Source organism: Eublepharis macularius, chromosome 2 (assembly GCF_028583425.1).
Source record: "Eublepharis macularius isolate TG4126 chromosome 2, MPM_Emac_v1.0, whole genome shotgun sequence".
Classification (NCBI taxonomy): Eukaryota; Metazoa; Chordata; class Lepidosauria; order Squamata; family Eublepharidae; genus Eublepharis; species Eublepharis macularius.
In genome coordinates this window covers 56,887,072-56,910,728 of record NC_072791.1, presented here as the reverse complement: position 1 = coordinate 56,910,728, position 23,657 = coordinate 56,887,072, and the positions used below count along the sequence as shown (strand labels likewise).

Here is a 23,657-nt window from a genome sequence, read left to right as displayed (position 1 = left end):
CATACCAAAATATTTTTCTACCTGTAACAGGCAGGAAAACTGATGTAGGTTAATTTGTTCTCTTTTCATAGATTATGAAACAAGTAAGGTTCACCAGACTTTTATGTCTTTGCATAGATTTTAATATAAAATAGGATGCACTTGGAAGAAAGTCTTTGTGTAATAGGAAAATCAACATTATTGTTTAACTTAGTATATTTCAGAGAAAAAGATTTCCATAAATTCCAAATCATATTTCTGAGGAATACAGTAAGAATTCCCCCACATTCTTCCTAGTAGTACACGTTTTCTTGTTCAGTCTGAGAAACTAAGCTGTGATGGCATCATTCGTTGCATATATCCTTGGTTGTATATGTTTTAAACAAAGTACAGAAGAAAACAAGTTCTAAGTATAACAGTTGCAATTTCTTAAGAATTAAATGACATCCTAAACAGAGTGAATCATTTCTAAGTCCACTGAAATCAATGGGCTTAGAACAGTGTAACTCTTCTTAGGAGAGCACTGTGAAGTGAATAAACAATGGCTCCACTGGAAAACATGGACAGTGCATCTAATCTAATATATTTTGTAAAACCGATTTCTTATAACTGTATAGTGAAAAGTAACATAATATGTATTTGCTAATGAAATCCAAAGACATTTGATGAAAATGTAACGCAACAAGAGATGAGCTGTAGCAAATATTAGCAATGCTGTTTCTCATGTTTTATTATATTTACAGGAATACTTACCTTGTTAAACTAATGAATCTTTTATTCCTGACACTGAAGCTGTTTGCAATGACAGAATCTTGTTGATTTCAGTAGAATTACAATAGTAAGCCAATAGAATTACAATAGTGAAATCATGTTTTCTACTTAGTATAATTTTCATTGAAGAGACTGGGACTTCTTTTTGAGTAAATGTGCAAGGGACTGGGTTGCAAATGTTACTCTAACTCATTTTCAAATATGGAAGCATTTGATAATGGAGAACATAGCACTATCTAAATTGACATATGCTACAACCATACCAAAATACTCGACTGTTATCTAAAACCTCAGAATGATCAAAAACACCATGTTAAAATTAAAATATAATTAAAGGCAGCAGCTAAAGTTAGTTAAATTACCCTTTCTAATAGATTTAATGTCAACTAACTTTTATACTTCCATTTTACACCATATTATATACTGTAAAATCCACCCTCTAAATTCTCCCCTAAGCAAAAACATTCTTTTTTTTCACTGTAACTTATTTTTGTCTGCTAAATTCCAAAGTACTTGCTAATTAAATTAAGAGAAAACTTTAAATTATTTAAAATATTTACAGCTGCTTCTCCATTGACAGCTTCCAAGAAAATGTAACATTACTAATAACATACAACATATAAAATATAACACAATATAAAACTAAATAAAGTAAACTGGCATCAATAAAATGAAACAGGAACTAAAACCAAATTAGTGGTAGTGGAGCAGACAAAACCTCTTCAAATAAAGATGAATTAGAAGCTATTTGAAAGAAAAAATATTTGGCACGTGCCAAAAATATACAGAGAAAGTGCCAAGTGAGGGAAAAAAGAGAGGGCATTCCAAAGCTGAAGGACAGTCACTGAAAAGAACCTCTTCCTTGTGGTCACCTACCATGCCACCAATGGCTGGAGGATACGAAGGACCTGTGAAGCCAAATGCAGTGCCTGTTCACAGACTGTATATGAAATAAGAAGTCCTTCATCTACCCTAGTCCACACTGTATAAGTAAAGTCTTATAGGTTAAAAAGTAGCACTTTGAACTCAAAATGAACACTCAGTCCATGCAGACCAGTGCAGACTATATATATATATATATAGCGGCCAGGGCTTTTTATCTGGGAAAAGATGTGGTGGAACTCAGTGGTGGAACTCAGTACCGCACAATGACGTCACTTTGGGTCAGCTGGAACAAGGGGGGAGTTTTTAAAAGTTTAAATTGCCCTCGGCGAAAATGGTTGCATGGCTGGTGGCCCTGCCCCTGATCTCCAGACAGAGGGGAGTTTAGATTGCCAGTGGCGCGGAGGGCAATCTAAACTCCTTTGTCTGTATATCAGGGGGCAGGGCCACCAGCCATGTTACCATTTTCAAGAGGGACCGGAACTTCGTTCCACCACGTTCCAGCTGAAAAAAAGCCCTGATAGCGGCCTGCAGTCTATTCCTGTTAGCAATCTTGTTGCTACATTCTGTTGCATTTCAAATTTCTGAAACAAAATGCTGTCAATCTGACTACAACAGGCTTTCACTTTCTGTTTAACTTGTGTTAACCTAAAATAAGCTTTTTTCTCTTAAAAATACAAGATACAAAGCTTTTGAAAACTGGAAAGGTAAAGATGCATAAACCAAGCCAGAGACAACATTTAAAAGATTTCTACATCTCCAATGTATTACCCATATCCAGAAAAAAAACGCTGAACACTGAGCAGAGCTCTTCAAGAGCTTTACTGTCCCACTGCCAACACAATGCAATTGTGAAAGACTTCTTTAGTGATTGCTGACCAGTGATCAGCAGAAAAATAAAGGATACTGAGCAACTAAACTCAGTCTGGGAACTTCCTACCTGTGGCCCGGTTCAGATATTTAGCAGATACTTCTCACTCCCCTCTCCCCTCCAATGTGATATAGGAGCTCCATAAGGAGAATGGTACGTGCATAAGCATGATTCTATGAGAACAATCATCCACTTTACACAACATAAAGAAAGGCAGGAATGATTGCTTCTTTACCACTGAACAGCCATCTGAGAAAAACCGTTGAAACTGTAGGACCATGGTCAGGTGTTTAGTAATATAAAGATACTGAAATGAAATTAAAGTAACTACTGGAAATATTTTGGTGAGAGAGGAACAGATACTTTCACAATAATAAGTCTATTTGCTAGCAGATTTATCTCTTTCTAATAAAAGAAAAACAAACAAAGGATATGAAGATCTGACCAGATGGTGTACACATTAGAAATTAGGTTATTGGGAAATAATCTAAAGACATGCTTATAAGTTGTGGCTGTGCTGTGGTTACAGCAAACTCCACACACCAGGTAAAGGCCCAACAGCTGTTGAGGACTTGCCTCCATCCTCTTCCAGTTAAGAACTGTATCAGAATTGCCAGCTGATAGTGTGGCTGTTAAATGGAGATGTTTATGGAATTATTGCGAGATTGTAAGCCACTCAGAATCCCTTGTGGGAGAAAAGTGGGGTATAAATATATAAAGAGAATATAATAATTATTTTGAGTTCCAGAGCTTATGTATTATATGAGGTTATTAATTTATTATATCTTGGTAGCTGGCAATAGGAGAAATAGAGGACAATGATAGTGGATAGATTAGTAGGTTTCATATTCAGGGAACTTCTGTGTGTTGCTTCCTTCTCAGAACTGCTCTCTTCATTTTAGTAGTGCTTCAATGGAGGAAGTCTACTCAAAAATGACAGGAATTGCTGATGAGCTGTGCACAGTTAATATATGTAGGTAATAAGCATTTAGCATTTTCATAATAAGCTTTGTATATTACACATCTGTCCAAATGCATACGCACCTATCCTTCTTGGTATTGTAAACATGTTCTGAGGGAAGAGGAAAACAGCACTTTGTTGATGCATACTTTTAATATCATTCTCATCTTTCATTTGTTTTTATTCTGTAGTCTGAAAGCATTATGTACTTCACACATTAATGTTTCATAGGTTTCAAATTACATCTGCAAGAGAGGCTGATGTATTTTGAATAACTTCATTTATATGTTTCAATTTTTTATTATAATAAATGTGACTGCCTGCACATTGAATTATACAAAACATAAAATGGAGTTACAGTTCTTCGACTGCAGAACTTTCACAAAGAAGGCATGAAGGAACTGTTTATATCCCCATATAAACCATTAGTAACAAGTTCTGGCATATAAGGTAAATTTTATGGGTTTAATACTGTTCTACTTACAAATAATTCTAATAAAATTGAACTAATTTAAATATTTACCAATTGTTGATAGTTTCAAAAAACTGGATTTTAATAGATTTTATAAAAGATTTTAAATATATGAATATTCTATGTCATAGCCCAGGGATCAAAGAGCAATACAAGACAATTTTAATATATTAATTCTTAGTCAAGTGGCTATTTCCAGTATCTTTTTCATACAGTGGCTAACTAAATGCCAGTAGAAGACCTAGAAGTAGAGCACAGATGCCGAAACCTGCTCTTGTTGTTGCCTCTGGTATTCAGAGAATTAATGAATACAGAAGTTCCATTTAGTCACTGTGGGCAAAAGCCATCAACGGATGCATCCTCTATCTAACCTCTTTTAAAATCATCTATGCTTGTGGACATCACTATGTTCACTAGGACTCCATAATTTAATTACTCTGAGTGAAGTACTTTGTTTTTTTATCCTAAATCTATTGTTCATTAACTTCACTAGATACTGAGAGTTCTACTATGATAGGGTTGTGGGGGGGGGGAGTTCTCTCTGTTCGGGTTCTCTACTCCACGTGTAATTATAAAAATGTATACTGTCTAATTTTAGTCATCTTTTCTTCACATTAACAATTCTCCTTAATATTTCCTCACAGAGAAATTGACTTTTCCTGTGTTCGAATACCCTTTTCAGGATATGGTGACCAGGACTGTACCCAATATTCTAAATCCAGCTGCATCATAGATCTATTCAAAGGCATTAGGATACTGCTGTATTATTTTCCATACCTATCATAGAATTTGCCTTTGTTTACTGCTTTTGGACACTGACAATGCTTTATTGAGCTATCTACCATGAACTTAAGATCTCTTTCCTAGGTAAACACTAGCAATTTGTACACATCACTGTATACTTAAGATTTTTCACCTGAATGTACACCACTTTACATTCATATTCAATTTCCTTTGCCAAACTGCTACCCACTCATCCAGTTTGGGAGAGCCTTTTGGAATGCAATCTGCTTTGGTTCTCTGGTCTCTTCACTTGGCCACTCTGATTCCAGATCATTTATGAATAAATTAAATAGCATCAGTTCTAATAACAATCCCTGCTGAATCCTACTACTTTCCTCCCTCCATTAAGAGAACTGCCCATTTACTGTCCATCTCTCTATTTAACCACAAAAGGACCCATCGTCTTATCCCAAGATTAATATTTATTCAGGAACTTCAGGTGACAGATTTTATCAAAAGCTCAATGGAAATCCAAGTATATACCATCAGCGCTTTTACCATGAAAAGCTTAAAAAATGTAGCACAGAGCTGCTAGAGATCTATGCAATATGACATGTCTTGCTTGGACACAACATGAATCTTCAGAGAGCTTAATCCATTAGCTTTATAGCTGCTGTGTGGCTTCAATGGCACAAAGTGTTTCTAAAGGATATGCTCTAGTTCAACCAAAAGTAATTGAGCTCAACAGAGAGATTACAGAGTAGAATGATATGGCCCCTGCTTATTCAGGAAAACAATTAAAAATGGTTCCTTTTAACTTTCACATCTGAGGTTCTAAAGACAACTTAAAGGAGAATATAAAATCTCCTTCCTCCAAATAATGTAAAACTTATTAAAATGAACATGAACAAAATGTTGAAGGTTACATATCAATTTTATTAACGTATCCTTACTGAGAATAATGTGAAAAGATAATTAACATTTAATTCTGAATAGTTTGGAAAACAGTGCTGTAGTTAATTTCTATGAAATGTCTGGCAATTTTCATTGCACCATTCATTGTACTGTTTTTATTGTGTTGTTCTCTAATCTTGAAAACCAGTTTTATTCTATTATTTGCTTTAATGTATGGTTTTACTGCACTGATTTATAATCTTGTAAACCCATTTTAGTGTATGTATTATTCTGATTCAGTATGTTGTTTTCTAATTTTGTAATCCAGTTTATTGCTTTATTTGTCATATAAAGTATACTGTTCTTATTCTTTTAATTATATACTCTACTTTGGGTCTCAGGGAGAAAGGTAGGATACATTTTATTTTATTTATATCCCATTTCGTCCTAATCAGGACCTAACGTGGCTTTTCATATTGTTCTCCCCTCCTCCACTTTATTCTCACAACAACAACCTTGTAGGGTAGGTTGGGTGAGAGAATATGATGGGGCCATTGGCACCCAATAGGCAGAATGGAGCATTTGAACCCAGGCATCCTAAGTCCTAGTCCAACACTCTAACCACTATGCCCCTCCAGGTATAAAGAAAATAAATATCTAAAAGAAGCTATATAATCCATAATGACTTTGTCTATAAAAGTATAAAGGGAATACTTTAAAGAAAGTCCTAAAAACAATACTGTGACGGAATGGGCTTTTAAATGAAAGGTTTACTGAGTGCAACACCTAGAGAGTGAAGGGAAAGGGTTAAAATACTTCCTGATTGACAGGCTGCTCCCTTCTCTCTGTGATTGGTCAGAGAGAAGGTAACAATTGGTGCAGACAGAATTGTTTAAGAAGTTGAAATTTGGAGTCTGACAAGGAACGTCAGTCTAGTAATTCTCTGTGTAAGGAAAAAGGAAAAGTTTACCCTAACTGGGACAGTTTTAGATTTAAAGAAGACTTTAGTTCAAGTACTTAAGTGTGAAAGCAAGCACTAATTTACATAGAAAAGACAGAACTAGGGGTATGTTGTTGGCTGAGGAAGCGTAGTGAAAGGAAACTCCCCTTCAGCCAAGTAATCAGGGTTATGTCTTTTGGTGAAGAATAAATACTGCCCAGTATCTAAAAAAAGGGTCTGAGAAGGACTCTAGATCTGGTGTAAAGGAAAAAAGAGTGCTGTATTGAGATCAGAACACCTAAGCTGAAAAGTGAAATCTATGAAGGAACCTTGTTAGAGTAACCTAAGTGGGAAAATACCAACCTCTCACTTTTATATCTATAACTACTAAAACTAAGCTTTAAGAAGATTACTGTGCCTAATTCTTGTGTTCTGTTCTATGATCAAAATTAAACTCAGCTTATCTTTCCCTGCCTACCCGTTTATCAACCTTACCTACTTAATAACCCTGCTGTTTCCTTTTGAACTTTATTCAGCCTCTCATGCCATTTTGTTTAAAAAAGATGTGGGCTTTTGCTTCTCCCCTACCAAATATCTAGACTGGGATATAAGCCAAAAATATGTATGTTTTAAAGTGTGGGACAAAAGGAACTTAAAATTATACCCAGGGACACACTAACAGAGGCTTCCTAGCCACAGCAAGCAATCTTGACCATTTTGGAGGAAAAATCTGCCTCACAGTCGGGGAATGAGTGGGGCTTATGTCATATAAACATTGTGAAATTACTTATCTACTTATCTATTTACTTCTTTTACACTCTGCCTTTCTCTCTAATGGGGACCCAAAGTGGCTTAAATAGTTCTCCTTTGTTTTGCCTTCACAGCTCCCTTGTTCAGTAGGTTAGGCTGAGAGAGACTGGCTCAAGGTCACCCAGAAAGCTTCAATGGCAAAGTGGTAATTTGAGTCTGGGCCTCCTAGATCCTAGTCTTACACTCTAACCATTACATCACACTGGCTCTCTTTTGCTTTTCACTGGGTAATGGTAATAATTCCTAATTGTGTTGCAAACCAGATCGTATTTTGAGAGATCAGCTTAAAAGAAGAAATCTCTATTATGTCTACTAATATTTATCTGCTAAATAATATTTTAAGAATGCAAAATTAAAATACTTAACACTCATATATCTTGAAAATCATGGATTTTATCTTTGTCAGAAAGATAAGGCTGTGGTGCAGAATTTCTAGCTGGCCCAGCTTCTAAAGTGCTATTCTTTAATGTAGCTTAATGTCCCTGTGTGTGTGTGTGTAAAGTGTTATCAAATTGCATATGACTTATCACAATTTAGGTTTTCAAGGCAAGAGACTAACAGAGGTGGTTTGCCAATGCATGCTTCTACACAGTGACCCCTCATAGTGGCTAACACTTATAGAAAAAAAATGAGTGATGATACTATTTGCTCTCCCTAGGTCCAAACATCTATGATAGTGAATTAAGAGACAGGCAGAATAATATTAAAGTTACAGGATTTCAGTTTCCATGTTTGTTACATTTCTAAGGCCTGGTTTCCTTCTTCAGCTAGGCCAAACAATAGTCATTACTGGAAAAGAGCCCAAGATGATAGCTTTCTCACCCCACCTCCTGGTCCATACCCACAGGATCCAAGCAAGCTTTTCCAGAATTTTTCACTGTACCAGTCAAATCTCCAACAAGAGACAGAGTTTTGACCTTTAACATCATCAGACCCTTCCCCTATTACCAGTGGGAAATGTCTAGTGTCTTTTTTCTAGCACAATCCCGTGCAGAGTTACCCTAGTCTAAACTCACTGAAATCAATTGGCTTAGATTGGACCTGATCCCGGCCAAGTGAAGGGGGGCAGGCATTGCCACATGCTCTGCGCCTGATCCTGGCCAGGTGAATGGGGTGGGGGCAGGCATTGTCTCCTGCTCCACACCTGATCCCAGCTGGGTGAAGGGGGGGGGCGGGCATTGCCACCTGCTCCGCTCTTGATCTCGGCCGAGTGAAGGGTGAGGTGGGCATTGCCACCTACTCCACTCCTGATCCCTGCTGGGTGAAGATGGAGGGTGGGTATTGCCCCCTACTCCACACCTGATCCCAGCTGGTTAAAGGGTGGGCAAGCATTGCCACCTGCTCTTCTCCTGATCCCAGCTGGGTAAAGGGGTGGCCAGGCATTGCCACCTGCTCCACTCCTGATTACAGCTGGGTGAATTTGGGGGTGGGTGGGCATTGCCACCTTCTACCCTCCTGATCCCAGCTGGGTGAAGGGCAGGTGGGCACTGCCACCTGCTCTGCTCCGGATCCCAGCTGGGTGAAGGCAGGGGTGGGCATTGGCACCTGCTCTGCTCCTCAGCTTTGCTAGACTGATTAGGACCTTTTGGTCTGAATAATCTTATTGACTATTCAGGGTTTGTGTAGTAACATCATTTTGAGCTATTGCTGTTAATGACTTGAGAATTGCAACAGTGTAAGTCATTGGAGCCATGGCAAGTGGGAACTGTAGCTTTAAGATTTCACCTTATGATTTATGTTAAATACTCAACTTGTAGAGCGTTTCTGCACCAGCCTTTGACCAAGCATGAGATGCGGTTGTGAAATTTGTCAGCTGGAACCGAGTGAGTAAACACATACTTAGAATCCTGTTGTAAACAGGTGGCAGATAGGAGTCATTATGTTCTTGATGTTTATTACAGAGAAGCAATTCCCGTGAACAAGAATGCAGTGAAACAGGAAAACATCCGGAATCCTGTTGGGAGATTATCATCATTTATTTTTATCCCGCTTCTGTGGGGATCACCATTCAAATATTTTCCACTACAAAAGAAATTACACCAGGACTAATTATGGTGTTTTGTGTTTATGGACTGGTTAATCTGTAATTGGAGGAGAGTGTATCCATCCTTACAGTTCCATTGCATGCCAAATACAGGCATAACTTGTGTTTATGTATTACAACACTTTGATCTCATTGGTGTTTTCACACCTGATATAAATAGTGGTTTAATTTGTTTACTTTCCCATACGGGGATGTTTGTCTTTATTGGTTGCTCCTCATTCCAGCTGGATGAAGCCGGAATCAGGCATTGTTACCTGCTCTGCTCCTGATCCCAGCTGATTGAAGTCAGGGGACAGACATTTCCCCCTCTCTGCTCCTGATTCCAGCTGGGTGAAGATGGGGAGCAGGACCTGCTTCTCTCCTGATCCCAGATGGGTGAAGGTGGAAGGCAGGCATTGCCACCTGCTCTGCTCCTGATACCAGCTGGGTGAAGGTGGAGAGTGGGCATTGCCACTTGCTCCGCTCCTGATCCCAGCTAGGTGAAGGTGGGGGATGGGCATTGCCACTTGCTCTGCTCCTGATCCCAGCTGGGTGAAGGCGGGGGATGGGCAGTGCTACCTGCTTCCCTCCTGATCCCAGCTGGTGAAGACAGGGGGTGGGCACTGCCACCTGCTCCTCTCTTGATCCCAGGTGGGTGAAGGGCAGGTGGGCATTGCCACCTGCTCTGCTTCTGGTCCAAGCTGGGTGAAGGCGGGGGGTGGGCATTGTCGCCTGCTCTGCACCTGATCCTGGCCTGGGCTTTCCTCTGTGGTGTGCCCTCTGGAGGTCTGGCAGCCTCATGTGGGCTTCCCTCCACAGCAGCGCCCTCTGGTGGCACACCAGGGTAGGAGGTGAGTTGTCTTAAATACACTTAGCCTTTTATATAGTAGGATAGTGATAAAGGGGTTTCGACAAAAGAATTCCATTAATCTTTAGCTTTGTAAGCATTAGCTTTTTCAAGGTGTACCTAATGATATGATAGAAGTAAAATGATTAAGAAGAAAACTATTGATGCTCTCAGAGTATATCCTGTGAATAAACTGTGAAAGAAACAGTACCACTGAGCACCAAAAACAGCCCATTGATTGCGGGTATGTAACGGACCTTATAATCTACATCCAATAGAGAAACCTAAGGAAAAGAGAAAGACAATATAATACTAATACTAATCAATTCATGAGAAACATCTGCCTTTGTTTTGTTGTCTCGGGTAAGTCAAACTTTATTGTACAAATATGACGATCTATGAAACATTAGCAAATTGCAGTCTTTTCCAAACACATTGTTTATATAAAGAAAAAGAAAAAAGTATACAGTTCACCATAATCTAAATATTGTACCCCTCCTAATTTTTCTTGCACACAATTTCCTCACTCAAGCGATTACACTATGTGGACAATACATAGGTATATTCTATAGATTACTAAAGTTGCCAAATAAGATCCTACTGCTTGACTTCCACATTGTTAAGGTAATATGTAGAAATTTGGATTAAGTGGAGTTCTCAGATGAGAACTGTCCCTCCCAATCCTGCCACTGATATTGGCATGAGCAAGAACTATATAAACCAAGGTGACAAATGTGATTCAAGCTTCAATATTTAACTCTACCAAGCAATTTTGGAGGGAATCTTCTGTTAATATATACATTTAAATCTGGGGTGCAAGGATTAAATACTCTTAGTTGTAAATACATTTCTAATTAAATTAATAATCTCAAAAATATTATTCATATATATGGGATATTAGAACAGAGAACAAGAACCTGACTTCAAATAGACTTTAATTCTGAGAATTTACAGGTTCTCATATATAATAATTTAATTCATGGGTTGGCTCCTATGTTGGTGCAATGGTTGAGAATCATTTCTACATTCTCCTTTCCCTTCTTACCAGAGGAAATTTGAAGGCTGGAATCAAGAGACTCACACAGAATAACAGCCACATAGGACAGGGTGATGTAAAGAGGGTTAAGCCACCTCCTCCTCCTGGAAATGCCAGTTCTGCTGAAACAAGCGATAGTAGGGTCATTTTACTTCCTTACTACTCCAGTCTGTTGGAAGAGACTGCTAAGGAAGGCAAAGGAATGTAGAAAAGATCTTTAACTATCAGCACATTCCAACAACGGATCATGAGATCTAGTTCCATGCCATTAAAATGCGGGATGAAGAACAAAACATAGTAAGTACAATGCTGCTTTAGACCTGAAGGAAAGCTTTATTAAAATTATGGTTAAGGAATTAGAAGGGGACTTCTCAAAGGTATTTTACCATCTCTTGATTTGGGATTACACTTTTCAAACCTAAAAATATTTTAAAGTTACAGAATAACTGGTTTGAACAAACCCAATTCTGAATTTTGGACTGCCGTGTTCCAAACAATATAACAGGAAGCATGATAGTTTTGAGAGGATAAATCGATTATCCTTCTCCTAAGAAATCCCCATAACCCTCTTCTGTTCTCTCATCTCCATTTCCTCCCCTTCAAACATACTCTCTGAAGTCTTCCTCTTTCACATCCTCTTGCAGTCAATGCTGAACTAAGTATAGAGAAGGGAAATAAGACAGGGATGGGATCTTCCCAGGTTGGAATTATAATCTGAGCTGAAAAAAAGCTCTCGAAGCTATATTGCTTGCTTCAGATTGCAGGCCAGCATTTTTAGATGTGCTAAGGCTTGCAATGTGAGCCTAAGGATTATAAATTGTAGCAACATCTTGCTACAACTAGTGTCTCAGACTTTTGAAAACTGTTTTAGTCCTGCTCAAGTAGAAGCTCATGGCTCTATGTTTATCAAGGTAGTGAGATTCCCTTTCTTTCCCGTGCTTTGGATTAGGATAGGAAGGTAGTACTATCTCTACTGTCATCTTGAAGGAAAGAGCAGAGCTCCCTATCGACTACTAGTGCCTACAGTTCTGACACTTGTCTAGTTGATGTAATTCTCATCAGAAAGATGGTCTTAAAGGCCAACTCCTTTAGAGGACATGAGGACATCGGCTCAAAGGGGTCTTTGGATAATGTTTCCAGTACCAAATTAAGATTCCACTTGGGAAAACCGGCAAACCCTTGTAGGATTCAACAATGAAGTCTCCCTTTGGAATCTGTTGATATGATGGAGATGTATAAGGGAATGTCCCTTCCTAGAACCCCTAATTGTTAAGATGTTCGCTACCTGCTGTCTAAAGGTGCTGGTGTTAAAATTTTTATTCAACCCTTCTTGAAGGAAGGATAGTATCTAATTGGCCCCTTAAGGGCTTCCATGCCTCTATTCATGCACCTCATCTGGAAACTTGGCAGGTATTGTTATAGACTCTGTGGAACTCTTTCAGGAGGCTAACATAGTAACAACTATGCCTTGTGCATGATACAACCATATTGGTTGTTTGCATTCAATCTCTTGGCTGTGAGGCTTGGCAGAGCTGGTCGAGGATGTGGTATTGTTCCCTGCATCAACAGGCCCTACTTCACAGGGAGGTGCCAGGGATCCATGATTGATAGTCTCTTCAGGTCATGAGACCACATCCTTCTGGACCAGAAGGATGCTATTAGAATCACTTCTGCACAACTCTGTGCAGTAGCCGTACTGCGGAAAGCGTATAGAAGTTGTGGAGCCAGCTCGCAGATCACAGCATCTACCCCTATGGCTTAACGGTTTCTTCTTGAAATCTTGCCAAACACAGGCAGATCAGTTGAAATCGCTCTCTATATAGCATCCATTGTAATGGGTCCATCTCTGGCTTAGCAAGTCCACTGGGGAGTTGTCCTGGCCTGCTAAATGTGTTGCTTTTAGAGATTTGAGTTGAACTTTCGTCACTATTCACATGCAGTGACCTGTGGGAAGATCCTGGAATTCCAGCAGACCCAGTCTGATAGCTCTGAGTTCTAAAAAGGTTTATGTTGATCTCTTCTTCAACCTGATGTCCTATGTCATTCTTCCCTGGATGTGGGTTCCCCAGCCCCATGGGCTTGTGTCTGTGGTCATCACCATTCTTTTTGGTTCCCTGAATGGGATGCCATCATAGTATCTGATGAGGTCCAGCCACCGGTTGGCCTCGTTTGATGATCTCTGGTAGCTAACTATCTTGAACCTCTTGCTCTAACACCTCTTAGTATGGTAACATGACTCTATGGAGTGTACAGACTGAGAATCTTCCCCCTTGGAGGACATCCTGATAAGATACCCTCATACTCAGTAGCATCACCTCCACCTTCTGGCTCCTTAAGATCTCTGCCGCCATCATCTGGATCTTTGTTGCCTTTCCTGTGATACAAAAACTCTGTCTTAAGTCCTGTCTATAACTATCCCCAGGTGCAATATTTACTGGGTTGGAAGTAAAACTGGTCTTTACTTCATTGATCGTGAATCCATGATCCTGTAGACAGGTTACACTCAATTTCATCGCTTCTGCCCACTGTAGCAGGGATGGAACTATGACAAAGATGTGATCCAGATATGAGAAAAGAGCCACTCTTTGCAGTCTAGCTATGTTACCAGTGCTACTGGGATTCTGGTGGTGCTTTCAGGTCAAAAGGCAGAGCCCTCTATTGGAAGTGCCTCCGAGAGATCAATGGAAGCCAGACAATCTTCCTTCTGAATGGCAGACAAGACAAATTTGTGCATTTCCATTCCAAACTTTCTTGTCTTTATGTGTCTGTTTTATTTGACCAATTCTTTTGGATATGGAGGGAAAAAACCAGGTGGTACGGAATTGAATTTCCAGTGAACATCCATTGATCACTGTATCCAGCACCCATCTGTCGCTTACTGTTTGCTGCTAAGGTTTTGGAAAGCATTGTAAGCGCCCTCCAATCACATTCGTGTGTACTGCCTTAGCATAATCACACTGAGTTCCCTTCTCAGGTCTGTTGGTATTCAAACTGGATTTGTTGAGGAGGGACCACCCTCCTCTCAATGTTTGGTCTGTGACCTTCCTTGAATGGTCTAGCGCACCCCGAGTGGAAAGGATACTTGAGCTCTCGAAAGGACTAAAACCTCTTCCTTGAATTCCCTTCCTTCTTCGAGGGAAGGACTTTCTGCTTTTCTTTATCCAGAGTGTCTCTAAACAGGTTCATGTCTTTGAAGGGAACCACAGTTACTTTGGCTTGGGCCTAAGGGTTGATGTTCTAGTTCCTAAGCCAAGTGTTGTGCCTGGCTGCCATGTTGAACCCATGATTCTTGTTGACCATAGCAGAGCATCTAAGGAGGTGCAAGGACTATTTCCAGGGCTATTTTCTTAATTCTGTCCTTCAGCTCTTTGAGGATCTTGCTGCTCACTGCAGCCAGTCTGAGGCCCAAGAAAATGCGACTCTAGCCAAGAGCAAAGCTGTTGCCCATGCTCTGAGAAATGTTGTAGAAGCTTCCAAGTTTCTGCACAGAGCCAGTTCAAACCACCTGATACAGGAATCCTTGGGTATGGATATCCATGTTAGTGGGCAGAATGAGATTGGACAGCAGGCTGGTTACTGGATCATCCATCACTGGCAACTCGACCCCCTTAGTAGTCTCTGGAATCAGTGTATAAAACTTGGAAAAAGGAAATAGAGTGGTTAGCTTTTGGGGCTTTGCTGGAGTTTCCCTCTTAGCCTTCTTCAGGTATAAAAGGAGGCTGGAAAGGGGAATCCCCGACAGAGTTGCTCCCAATTTTGGGCAGGCTCCTCTCTGACCCTTCTGGGAACTCTGGGTCCTCAATACCTTAGGGAGCAATATAGAATACAACTCCTGGGGAAATATCTTGTTTGTCTCGGGGTGATTATGTGTACTAGGGAAAATTCCCTTCTTTTAAGAGTTCCTCTTTTGCCTTGGCTGAGGGAGAACCTGGTAGCTCAAGAGTCCTCTGGTTGGAGGCTTTACAGAGGGTTATGTTCTCAATGGCACTTGTCTCTTTAAGCTGGGGGGACGATCCCACCCCTTTTCTTGTCTTGGAGTTGGACCCCCCAGGTTGACCCTCTCACCCATCTAAGAGTCCAGGCTCTAGGCTACTTGTTGGTACTCCTTCAGGACCTCTTAGGAGTCCTTATTTCCATCTTGAGCCATGCCAGTAGGTTTGTTAAATAACAACAACTGTGCTTATGTACTGCACTTCTGGGCAGATCAGTACCAATCAGAGCTGTGATAAGATCAGAATTATCATTGTCGTCCCCCAATACTACTGGGTAGCTGATGCTGAGAAGGGAGGTTTACCCAAGGCCAGCTACTGAGCTCATGTAATTATGGAATTTGAACCAGCAGAGTGCTGAATTCGTGGCCCAGTCACTTAACTACAATGTTACAATGTTACAATGTCACTTCTGTTAAGAGGCCCAGGAGTAGGCCAAAGCCTGGGAGTCTGGCAAGTCTAGGTTGCAGGCTTGTGCTCTTTGAGGCCTAGGAGGTGGCTAGGCCTGCTTTTGCTGGCAATTTTGCCCACAGAATTGTTTTTTTTCAGGCCTGACAGTTCCAGGGCCTTGGACCTTCTCTCTTTTACTGGCCTGTTGAGAGGCCCATAAGGGAGCTGAGGCCTGGGAGTTTGGCACATCTAGGCTGCAGATTTAGGCTCTCTGGGGCCTGGGAAATGGCTGAGGCATACCATTACTGACATTCCCGCCAACAGATTTTTTTCCGCCAAAAGGAGAAAATGAATGTGAAAGGCGCTTCTCAGAAAAATCCGTCTGAAAGAGGGAGAAATAAAAGGCTCATTTTTATTTGGGGCAAGCTGGCTTGGTGGCTTCTGCTACTCTTTTCTCCTCCCCCCTTCCTTTTGCGGTCCCCATTCCCCGCTGGATCAGTCTTACCGCGGTTCAGTAGGGGCTGCCGGGATTGGAGCAGTTGGCCTTTCCCTTCCCGTGCGAGCTCCGCTCTGCCTGTGTCTGGCAGTTTCTTCTTCACCGGGATCACTGAACTCTACAGAGCATTGCTGAAGACGTCCTGCTCAGAAAGCAGGGCCAGAAAGACTGGCGATTCCAGGGACAAGCCCCTCCCCTCCAGGATCAAAATCAGCTGACCGACCTTGCCTTTGGAGAGGAGGAGCTATATCTCAAGAGTAAGGGCTGCCCCACTCCTAGGACCATTGGAGAATACATCCTTCCCTCGGAAAATGAGGCAACAGGAGTTCTGTGGATAAAATCCAAGCTACTTGAGTTTAGCAGGCAATAGTAGTAAGCAGTCTCTGCCTTTCCTGTCCCATGTTGGCAGGTCTTTTATACTCCCTCTAGATAAGAGCAAGAGTTGGAGCAGCTGGAGCTCCATAGGTGGAATTAAAGCAGCAGCTACTGCCTTATCCATTGTGAAAATGCGGGGATTTAACTTAATTTGAAATAAAAATAACTTTAGGTACACTACTTTCAAATAATTAGAATGTCGTACAAAGAGGAACCAGAAATCAGGCATCCATGTTGAGAAGATTTTCAACTAAAATTGACTGTCAGTTTGTGAAATTCTGAAAAAAACTGCATGGACAAAAGCTGCTTCCTCCCCATGCACGTTTAATTACTCGTTGTTTGCAAAAAGTAAGATCCCTATACACTTCGATTGCATTTGCACAGGCCTATTTGCACAGTCTGAGGAACATGTAGAGGCTGGGGGTAAGGGTCTTTGGTTGCAGTCTTGCTCATCCCAAATTGCATTCAGTCATCCTGCACTAGCAGTGTGAAAGGAACTTTGGATAATGAGAGGTAAAATTGTTTACTGAAAATATAAAACAGATTCATGACACAAGCCAACACAGTGAAGCAGTCATATGCAGAAGATTTTAACTTTGATCCACAATCACAACCTCACAGAATGTCATAGTAGAGTGACCTGTCACAAGAAAAACGAGTGGCAAAGCTCATTAACTGGCTTGGAAAAGACCATAAGGATTATGAGCATGAACTCTTAAAGGCTTGTCCATGAATGGCAAATTGCCATGATTAATTGTCAAATTTAAGATGAATTTTCCTAAAATGAAACAGTCTTTTTTTTTTAAGAGTTCCATTATTGCTAAGACTATCTGGTTGGATCCAAATGCTCCTTACGCAAACAGGCACTGGGTAGAGGGAACCAATTTCTGCTAATTCTCACTTCTCAGAAGGAATGCTCAAATACCTGCCAGGATGGATCATATCCTGTTAGCCAGTGATAAGGAAGCAGATTAACCAATGGGCTTTTGGGGCTACTGCAACTTGTTCATGTCTATTCACAGAAAGAGACTACCTGCAGATATCAGAAGCCAACTCCCAGATTATCAGGGATGGAGAAAAGATTTTTCAGAAGCACTAATTCTGGCCTTGCTCATATTGAAGTAGATGGAAAAGAAACAATCTCTTTTTCTTCTTACTTCTGAAATAAGATTACCAGTAGCACTATTTCTGTTGTGCTCCCCTCAGCTTGAAATGGATGGGAAAGAAATTATATATCAGGGTATATCAGGAGCCCGTTCTCAGCTGATCCTCCAAGGCTAGGATAGGGAAGTTTTGAGAGATTAGAAATAGCTCCCTACTGATGTGTGCCACTTTCTGATACAGGTAGCAGCAATCATGTTCGGCAGCTGTTGTTGAATTGCTTGATGCAAGCTGGGCATAACCCTGAGTGTTCAGCAGTGTATACTTGATTGCCAAACAGGTTAGCCATGAAATTCATGGCATTCCTACTTCTCAATGTAAAACTCTATGACACAGGACTGTCTGGGGGCAGGAGGTTCAAGATGGAAAATTGGAATGGAAATTGAAAAAGATACACTGGCCATTTCCACACATGCTGAATAATGCACTTTCAATGCACTTTCGCAATCCTTTTGAAGTGGATTTTTTGTTCCACACAAGGAAAATCAGTTTCAAATGTTCACTAAAGAATATTGAAAGTGGATTATCCAACGTGTGTGGAAGCAGCCACTCTGTCAGCTGAGCTCAGACCATTTTTCCGCACAGAATTTTGATATCATAATAGCACTTTGTTTAAAAAGTAAGATTAACTCATGAAACAAGCCCTGGAAGATTAGAACTAACTTTGATTTGTGAATATATATATATATTATAAAAACTGCTTCTCTGTAGCACAGAAAAGCAATCTTCAATTCTAAATTATTTATAGATTAAAAAAATCATAAATCAACACATAATATAAAGTCATCAAGATCATGCTCACATATTAATTTCATTGCGAATTATTATTGACCATTGAGTTTTATTTCAGGGTTTGGGCAGTAAATAAGATCATAATTCAAATTACAATGTTAGTAATAAGATATGTCCAAGTATTCCAAAAGTACTTGAGTCATTAGTAAATGTTGGTTAAGTATTCTGTGGTTAGTTTGCCTATACTATGCGTACAAGTAACAATATACCGACCTATTACTGATAACACTGATAGCTGCAATTTGGTTTAGTCTATTTGGTTCTTGGAATCAAAAAGAGTCCAGTAGCACCTTTAAGACTAACCAACTTTATTGTAGCATAAGCTTTCGAGAATCACAGTTCTCTTCGTCAGATGCATGAGTCTTATAAACACAGCAAATAAGGACAGATGTTATTCTCTAACTTGAAAATATAATAAAACAAAATTGAAAATGAGATGTAACAAAACCCATTGTTCAATACAGCAGAACATTTGTGGTTTTGCTTATCCATGATCTGCAATTTGATCACTGGACAGGATACCTAGCCTCTTTTTACTCCCACTTCACCATTATGATAATCATTACATAATTCATCCTGGATTTTTTGGGGTGTGGGGGGTTACTACTTGGAGACAGCAGAAACTGGTCTCCCAGTGTGTGCAGATTTTGGCATTCATGGTGATTCCAGGAACAAATCTACTGCAAATAAATGGCCCAGGTTACCCCAATAATCAGATCTCAGGAGCTGGTTGGTCTTGCTTAGGAGTACTTGAATGGGAGACCTACGAGGATGACTAGGGTTGCTACAGAGTCAGGCAATATCAAACTACCTCTAAATGTCTCTTGCATTGAAAACCCTATGAGGTTGCCATATACAAATTGCACTATATTCCTGTATTATAATTGGGCCAGGGCTCTATCGAAGCCAAAGCATGGCTGCATGTGTTCAAACATAGGCTAAAGGTCTTCTTCTCCACAAAGAAGGACAGTCTGCTATATGAGCTAAATCATGATCAATACTACTCCCATTGGATGCAAGAAATAGATAAGAAACTATCTAGTCTCGGCCTAGTAAAGGATGATATCCTGAGACTTGGGAAAAGTGCATCTTTACTAACTATCAAGAAATGCATAGAAGAAATAGATTACTCTAGCTTAGTTATATGAGCTTGGAGAGCATGCTCTACATGGTTCTTTGCCATCCTTCCATCTCCAACCATCCCAGCCTACATTAAACATCTAACAGTTCCTCGCTATTTTAGATCATTCATGCTCGAACACCTGAATGCTGCCCCCTCAAGCGTCCTATATGGGAGATACCATGATTTGCTTTATTCAGATAGACTTTGACAATGTGACTTGAAAACAGTTGATTCCCTGTCCTATGATATTGCAATGCCCTTATTATAACGTTTATCGTAAACTATGGATTGCGCTTATTTTAACGAAACAATCTGTATTGTATTAAAAGATAATATCGTTCCTTATCTGCTGGCGGTCAGAGACCCAAGAACTATGTTGGCTCTGGCCAAATATCTTTCTACTATATTTTTCTTAATGAAGACTCTTATTTGCTGCTCAAGATCAATGAGCTTGAAAGAAAAGGATATATATATTCCTGTGAGTTGTTACGTAACATTTGTTCTGTGCAGGTTTTGCTATGGTGTAGGATCCAAGGAATATGATGCTGGACCCACTGCACACCTCAAAACGCTATTTGGGGGAGGGGGAGGTTGAGAAAATCTACGGGACAGTATAGGGGGTTTACATTGAGATGGTTAAAACCAGTAAAATACTCCCCTCCACTAGTACAGCACTTCCTCTAAGAGAAGATGATTTAAAATCCAATACTATATGCGTTATCATAAACTGTTCATATACTGAAAATGGACTTTTCTTCCCCAATTGATGCTATAGCTATTTTCAGAGCTAGCAGTAAATTAAAAATAAATTGGCACACTTAATTTTTTTCCCCTTCCTCCAGGGAGCTCTAGGTATTTATATGATTTTCTGGTCCTCATTTCATCCTAACAATAACTCTGTGAGGTAGGATAAATTGAGAGAGTGTCCCCAGGGTCATCCAGTGAGCTTCATGGAAGAATGGGGATTTGAAACCAGATTTTCCCAGTCATCCTAGTTCAACATACCACCACACTGGTTCTAAATTAGTTCCCTCCACTATCATTTTAAAATAAATCATAAAAGTTAAGAAAGATCATACCCTTCTTCTCACCTTTCTTCTCCAGTGTGCACATGGCTCAGGACAATGGTGACACTTCTACTAAAACCCAGAAGCAACCATGTTGAGCCAAGACTGGTTCTTTATGTTTTGAAGCAATTCTTAAAGAATCGACCCTGGTATGCCATTGCTTCTGGGTTGTGCCAAAAGTGAAATCATTAATTTAGACCACAGGTGCCCCCATTCTCCAGGCCTGCCTCCTCCTCCCATTGATCAACTTGAAATTGGCAGGCAGGGGCATGCATCTCAGGGAGTTTGCCCACCACCAGATGACACCTGGCAAACCTACTCTCCTACCAACCTAAAAAAAAAACAATTGGATACGGTACAAAAATATATGTGATTATTTGGACAATGAAAGCAATCCTGGGCTGTTATATATATTATTGTGATAAATACCACTGGCATTAAATTATATAATTGTTTCTACATTTATATATTTTCTGCTTTCAAAAATGAAAACCAGACTTAGTTTATATGTGCCTCTATGACTGTGATGCACAAAGATTCTTTAGTATTTGCCAGTTTATATGTATCATTATTGAAAAGGTCAGTAAGACATAAGAATGGCCCTGCTGGATTACACTCTTAGTTCATTTACTTCATTTTTCCATTTTCCCAGTGTATAAACATATGTCCTAAAAGTCCCACGTTCAGGGGCATTGAGGTTAAAGTGTCCTCTTATTGTAGCCCATTGGAGACTATGCATGACATCTGAACACGAGGGTTCCATGTAGCCATCATGTTAATGGCCCAGTGAGGATGAAGAAAGACAGAGAAACCAGGCTAGGACCACTTCTGTATACCCTGTTAAAAGCCAGAATTACCAAATCTATCTGGCAGTTTCTGAGAACCAGGGATTGTGAAGTAAAAAGGGGAAACCAGCATCTTTTAGGCAACCTGCATTCTGGGAACCAGATCCAGTAAATCTCCTAACCTCTGATACCTGTTTCTTTTGCATAATTTTATATCTTTGTAATCATAAATCTTTGCTTATTAGATGTGCTATGCTGATTACATTGTTTATATAATGTGATCTGTCTTGAGTATCAGTGAGAAAGGTGGGCTATAAATAAAAATATGCAGATGTTGCAGGAAAAAGACGGCTGTATTTCAATTCTTCAAGAACATATGGATTTAAAAGAAGTTTTCAAAAAACTTCTGGACAAAAACTCTGAACATATTATCAATGAGGCTGCGCACTGTATTAACAACATTTTGGTACATGCCCTATTTTGCAAAATGTTGAGCATTTTATACACTGGTGGATTAGTAGAGTTACTGTTCCATTGTAACATTATATAGCGATGAGATATAAAATGTTTGGATGATTCTATATTCTGGACTCTGGAACAATCTCATTCTATGAGATGGCAGGAAGATCCCTTAAAAAGTGTAGGCCTGCTGAAAAAAATGTGCTGAACTAGACCTGGATTGTATTGGTTCTCTCCTGGGGAAAGCAGTTCAGTAATGGATGGGGGCTGCTAACAAGTTGCAAAGGGGCTCCTTGAGAAGCAATGTCTCCAGACAACTCTCCCAGTGGTGGTAAAATTACTAACACAGCCAGAAAACCCAGCTTCTAGGCTTCCACTCTTCACTAGAATGTACATTAGAATGTACAAGTCTGCCTTGAATCTCAATGTGAAAGGCAGACTATAAATGAAGTAAGAAAATAAATGTTACTTTAGGCAAGTTGAAGGCCTTGTGCTCATCTAGTGGAATTTTTAAAAATTCTTTGAAATGGTTACCCTCCAAGGTCAATGACTATATGACTTTGCCAATTCTCTTCAGTTTCAAAACTAAAAAGGGATAAAGATAATATTTGAGAGATGCATGACCAAAACGGCCAGGAGTGTGCAAGAGTTAAGGTAGTTCTTTTAATCCTGCCCTAAAAGATCAAATGTGTGTGTGTGTGCTGTCAAGCTGCAATCAACTTATGGCAACCTAATCAAGGGGCTGTCATTGCAAGTAAGAAGCAGAGGTGGTTTGCTAGTGCCTTCTTTTGCTGAGTCTTCCTTGGTGGTTGCCCATGAGATCGGGCTATACCATGCCACATTTCCTCCCGAAAGATCAAGACAAATTATGAAATCATTTTCAGTATCTTTTAGGTCCTGTAACAACAACTGGAACACAGAGACTAGAGTCACTAAATACTACTTTCAACTAGCAAAAAATGCTAAAACAATTTAAAACCTATTTCATAAGATGTTTCAAAATTTTGGTGGCTACATCAAACTGGGAATGTTTTTTCCAATGTAAGTAAATAATCGTTTTATAGCATTACAAAACTCATGTATGATGGAAGTATAACTATCAACACATATAAAGCAATTTGCTGTAAGATTGCTGTCCACATAAAGCACATTGTTACTGAATGCATATTTGCACCTTAGACATAACAGCTGACATACAAAAATTGCAGGGAGCCCTGTTAGTCCATTACAAAAACTACAAAAGCAACTGTAGTGTAATAACTTTTGTAACATTTTAATTGAAAAAAGTAGATTATCGTTGTTCTTAAGAGGTTTAAGAGTTCACGTGGTTGTTTTGTTAAATTCACAAATGTATTCCCTGAATGTTAAAAAAAAATTAAATAAATGGAAATTGTAATGAAAAAAAACCCTACTGAAATTTAAGAACAGTTTTAATTAATGTACCTGCAAAATGGAATAACCTAACCTATGGCCACGTAACAGTAACAAATAAAAATGAGAAATATTTATAAATGAAAAATCATTATATCATTGTCTACAAAACACAAAAGTAGTACAATTTAAATAAACTTTCAATACACCCTATAGCACCGTTAAGTTTCTCAAGGATATGCTGCTTGAGTGGAATAATATTGGCTAAGGAGAAGGAAGGAAATGAAATGTCCCTTCCTGCCGCTTCTATCAGTGGAGCTATGCTAGTCTGAAACTCTTACAGAGCAATCCTAAACACAGACTCCTCAGCTCACGGACTACTTAGAAGGCACTGATACTTCTGGCACTCAAAAAAAAAGATGAAATACTCCTTAAAATAT

At 39.6% G+C, this 23,657-nt stretch overlaps 1 protein-coding gene across 3 annotated transcripts in view; it reads right to left on the bottom strand.

Moving 5' to 3' along the window:
* Positions 1–23,657, bottom strand: part of NOVA1 (NOVA alternative splicing regulator 1) — a 258,604-nt gene that overhangs the window by 3,139 nt on the left and 231,808 nt on the right. The window lies entirely within an intron of this gene.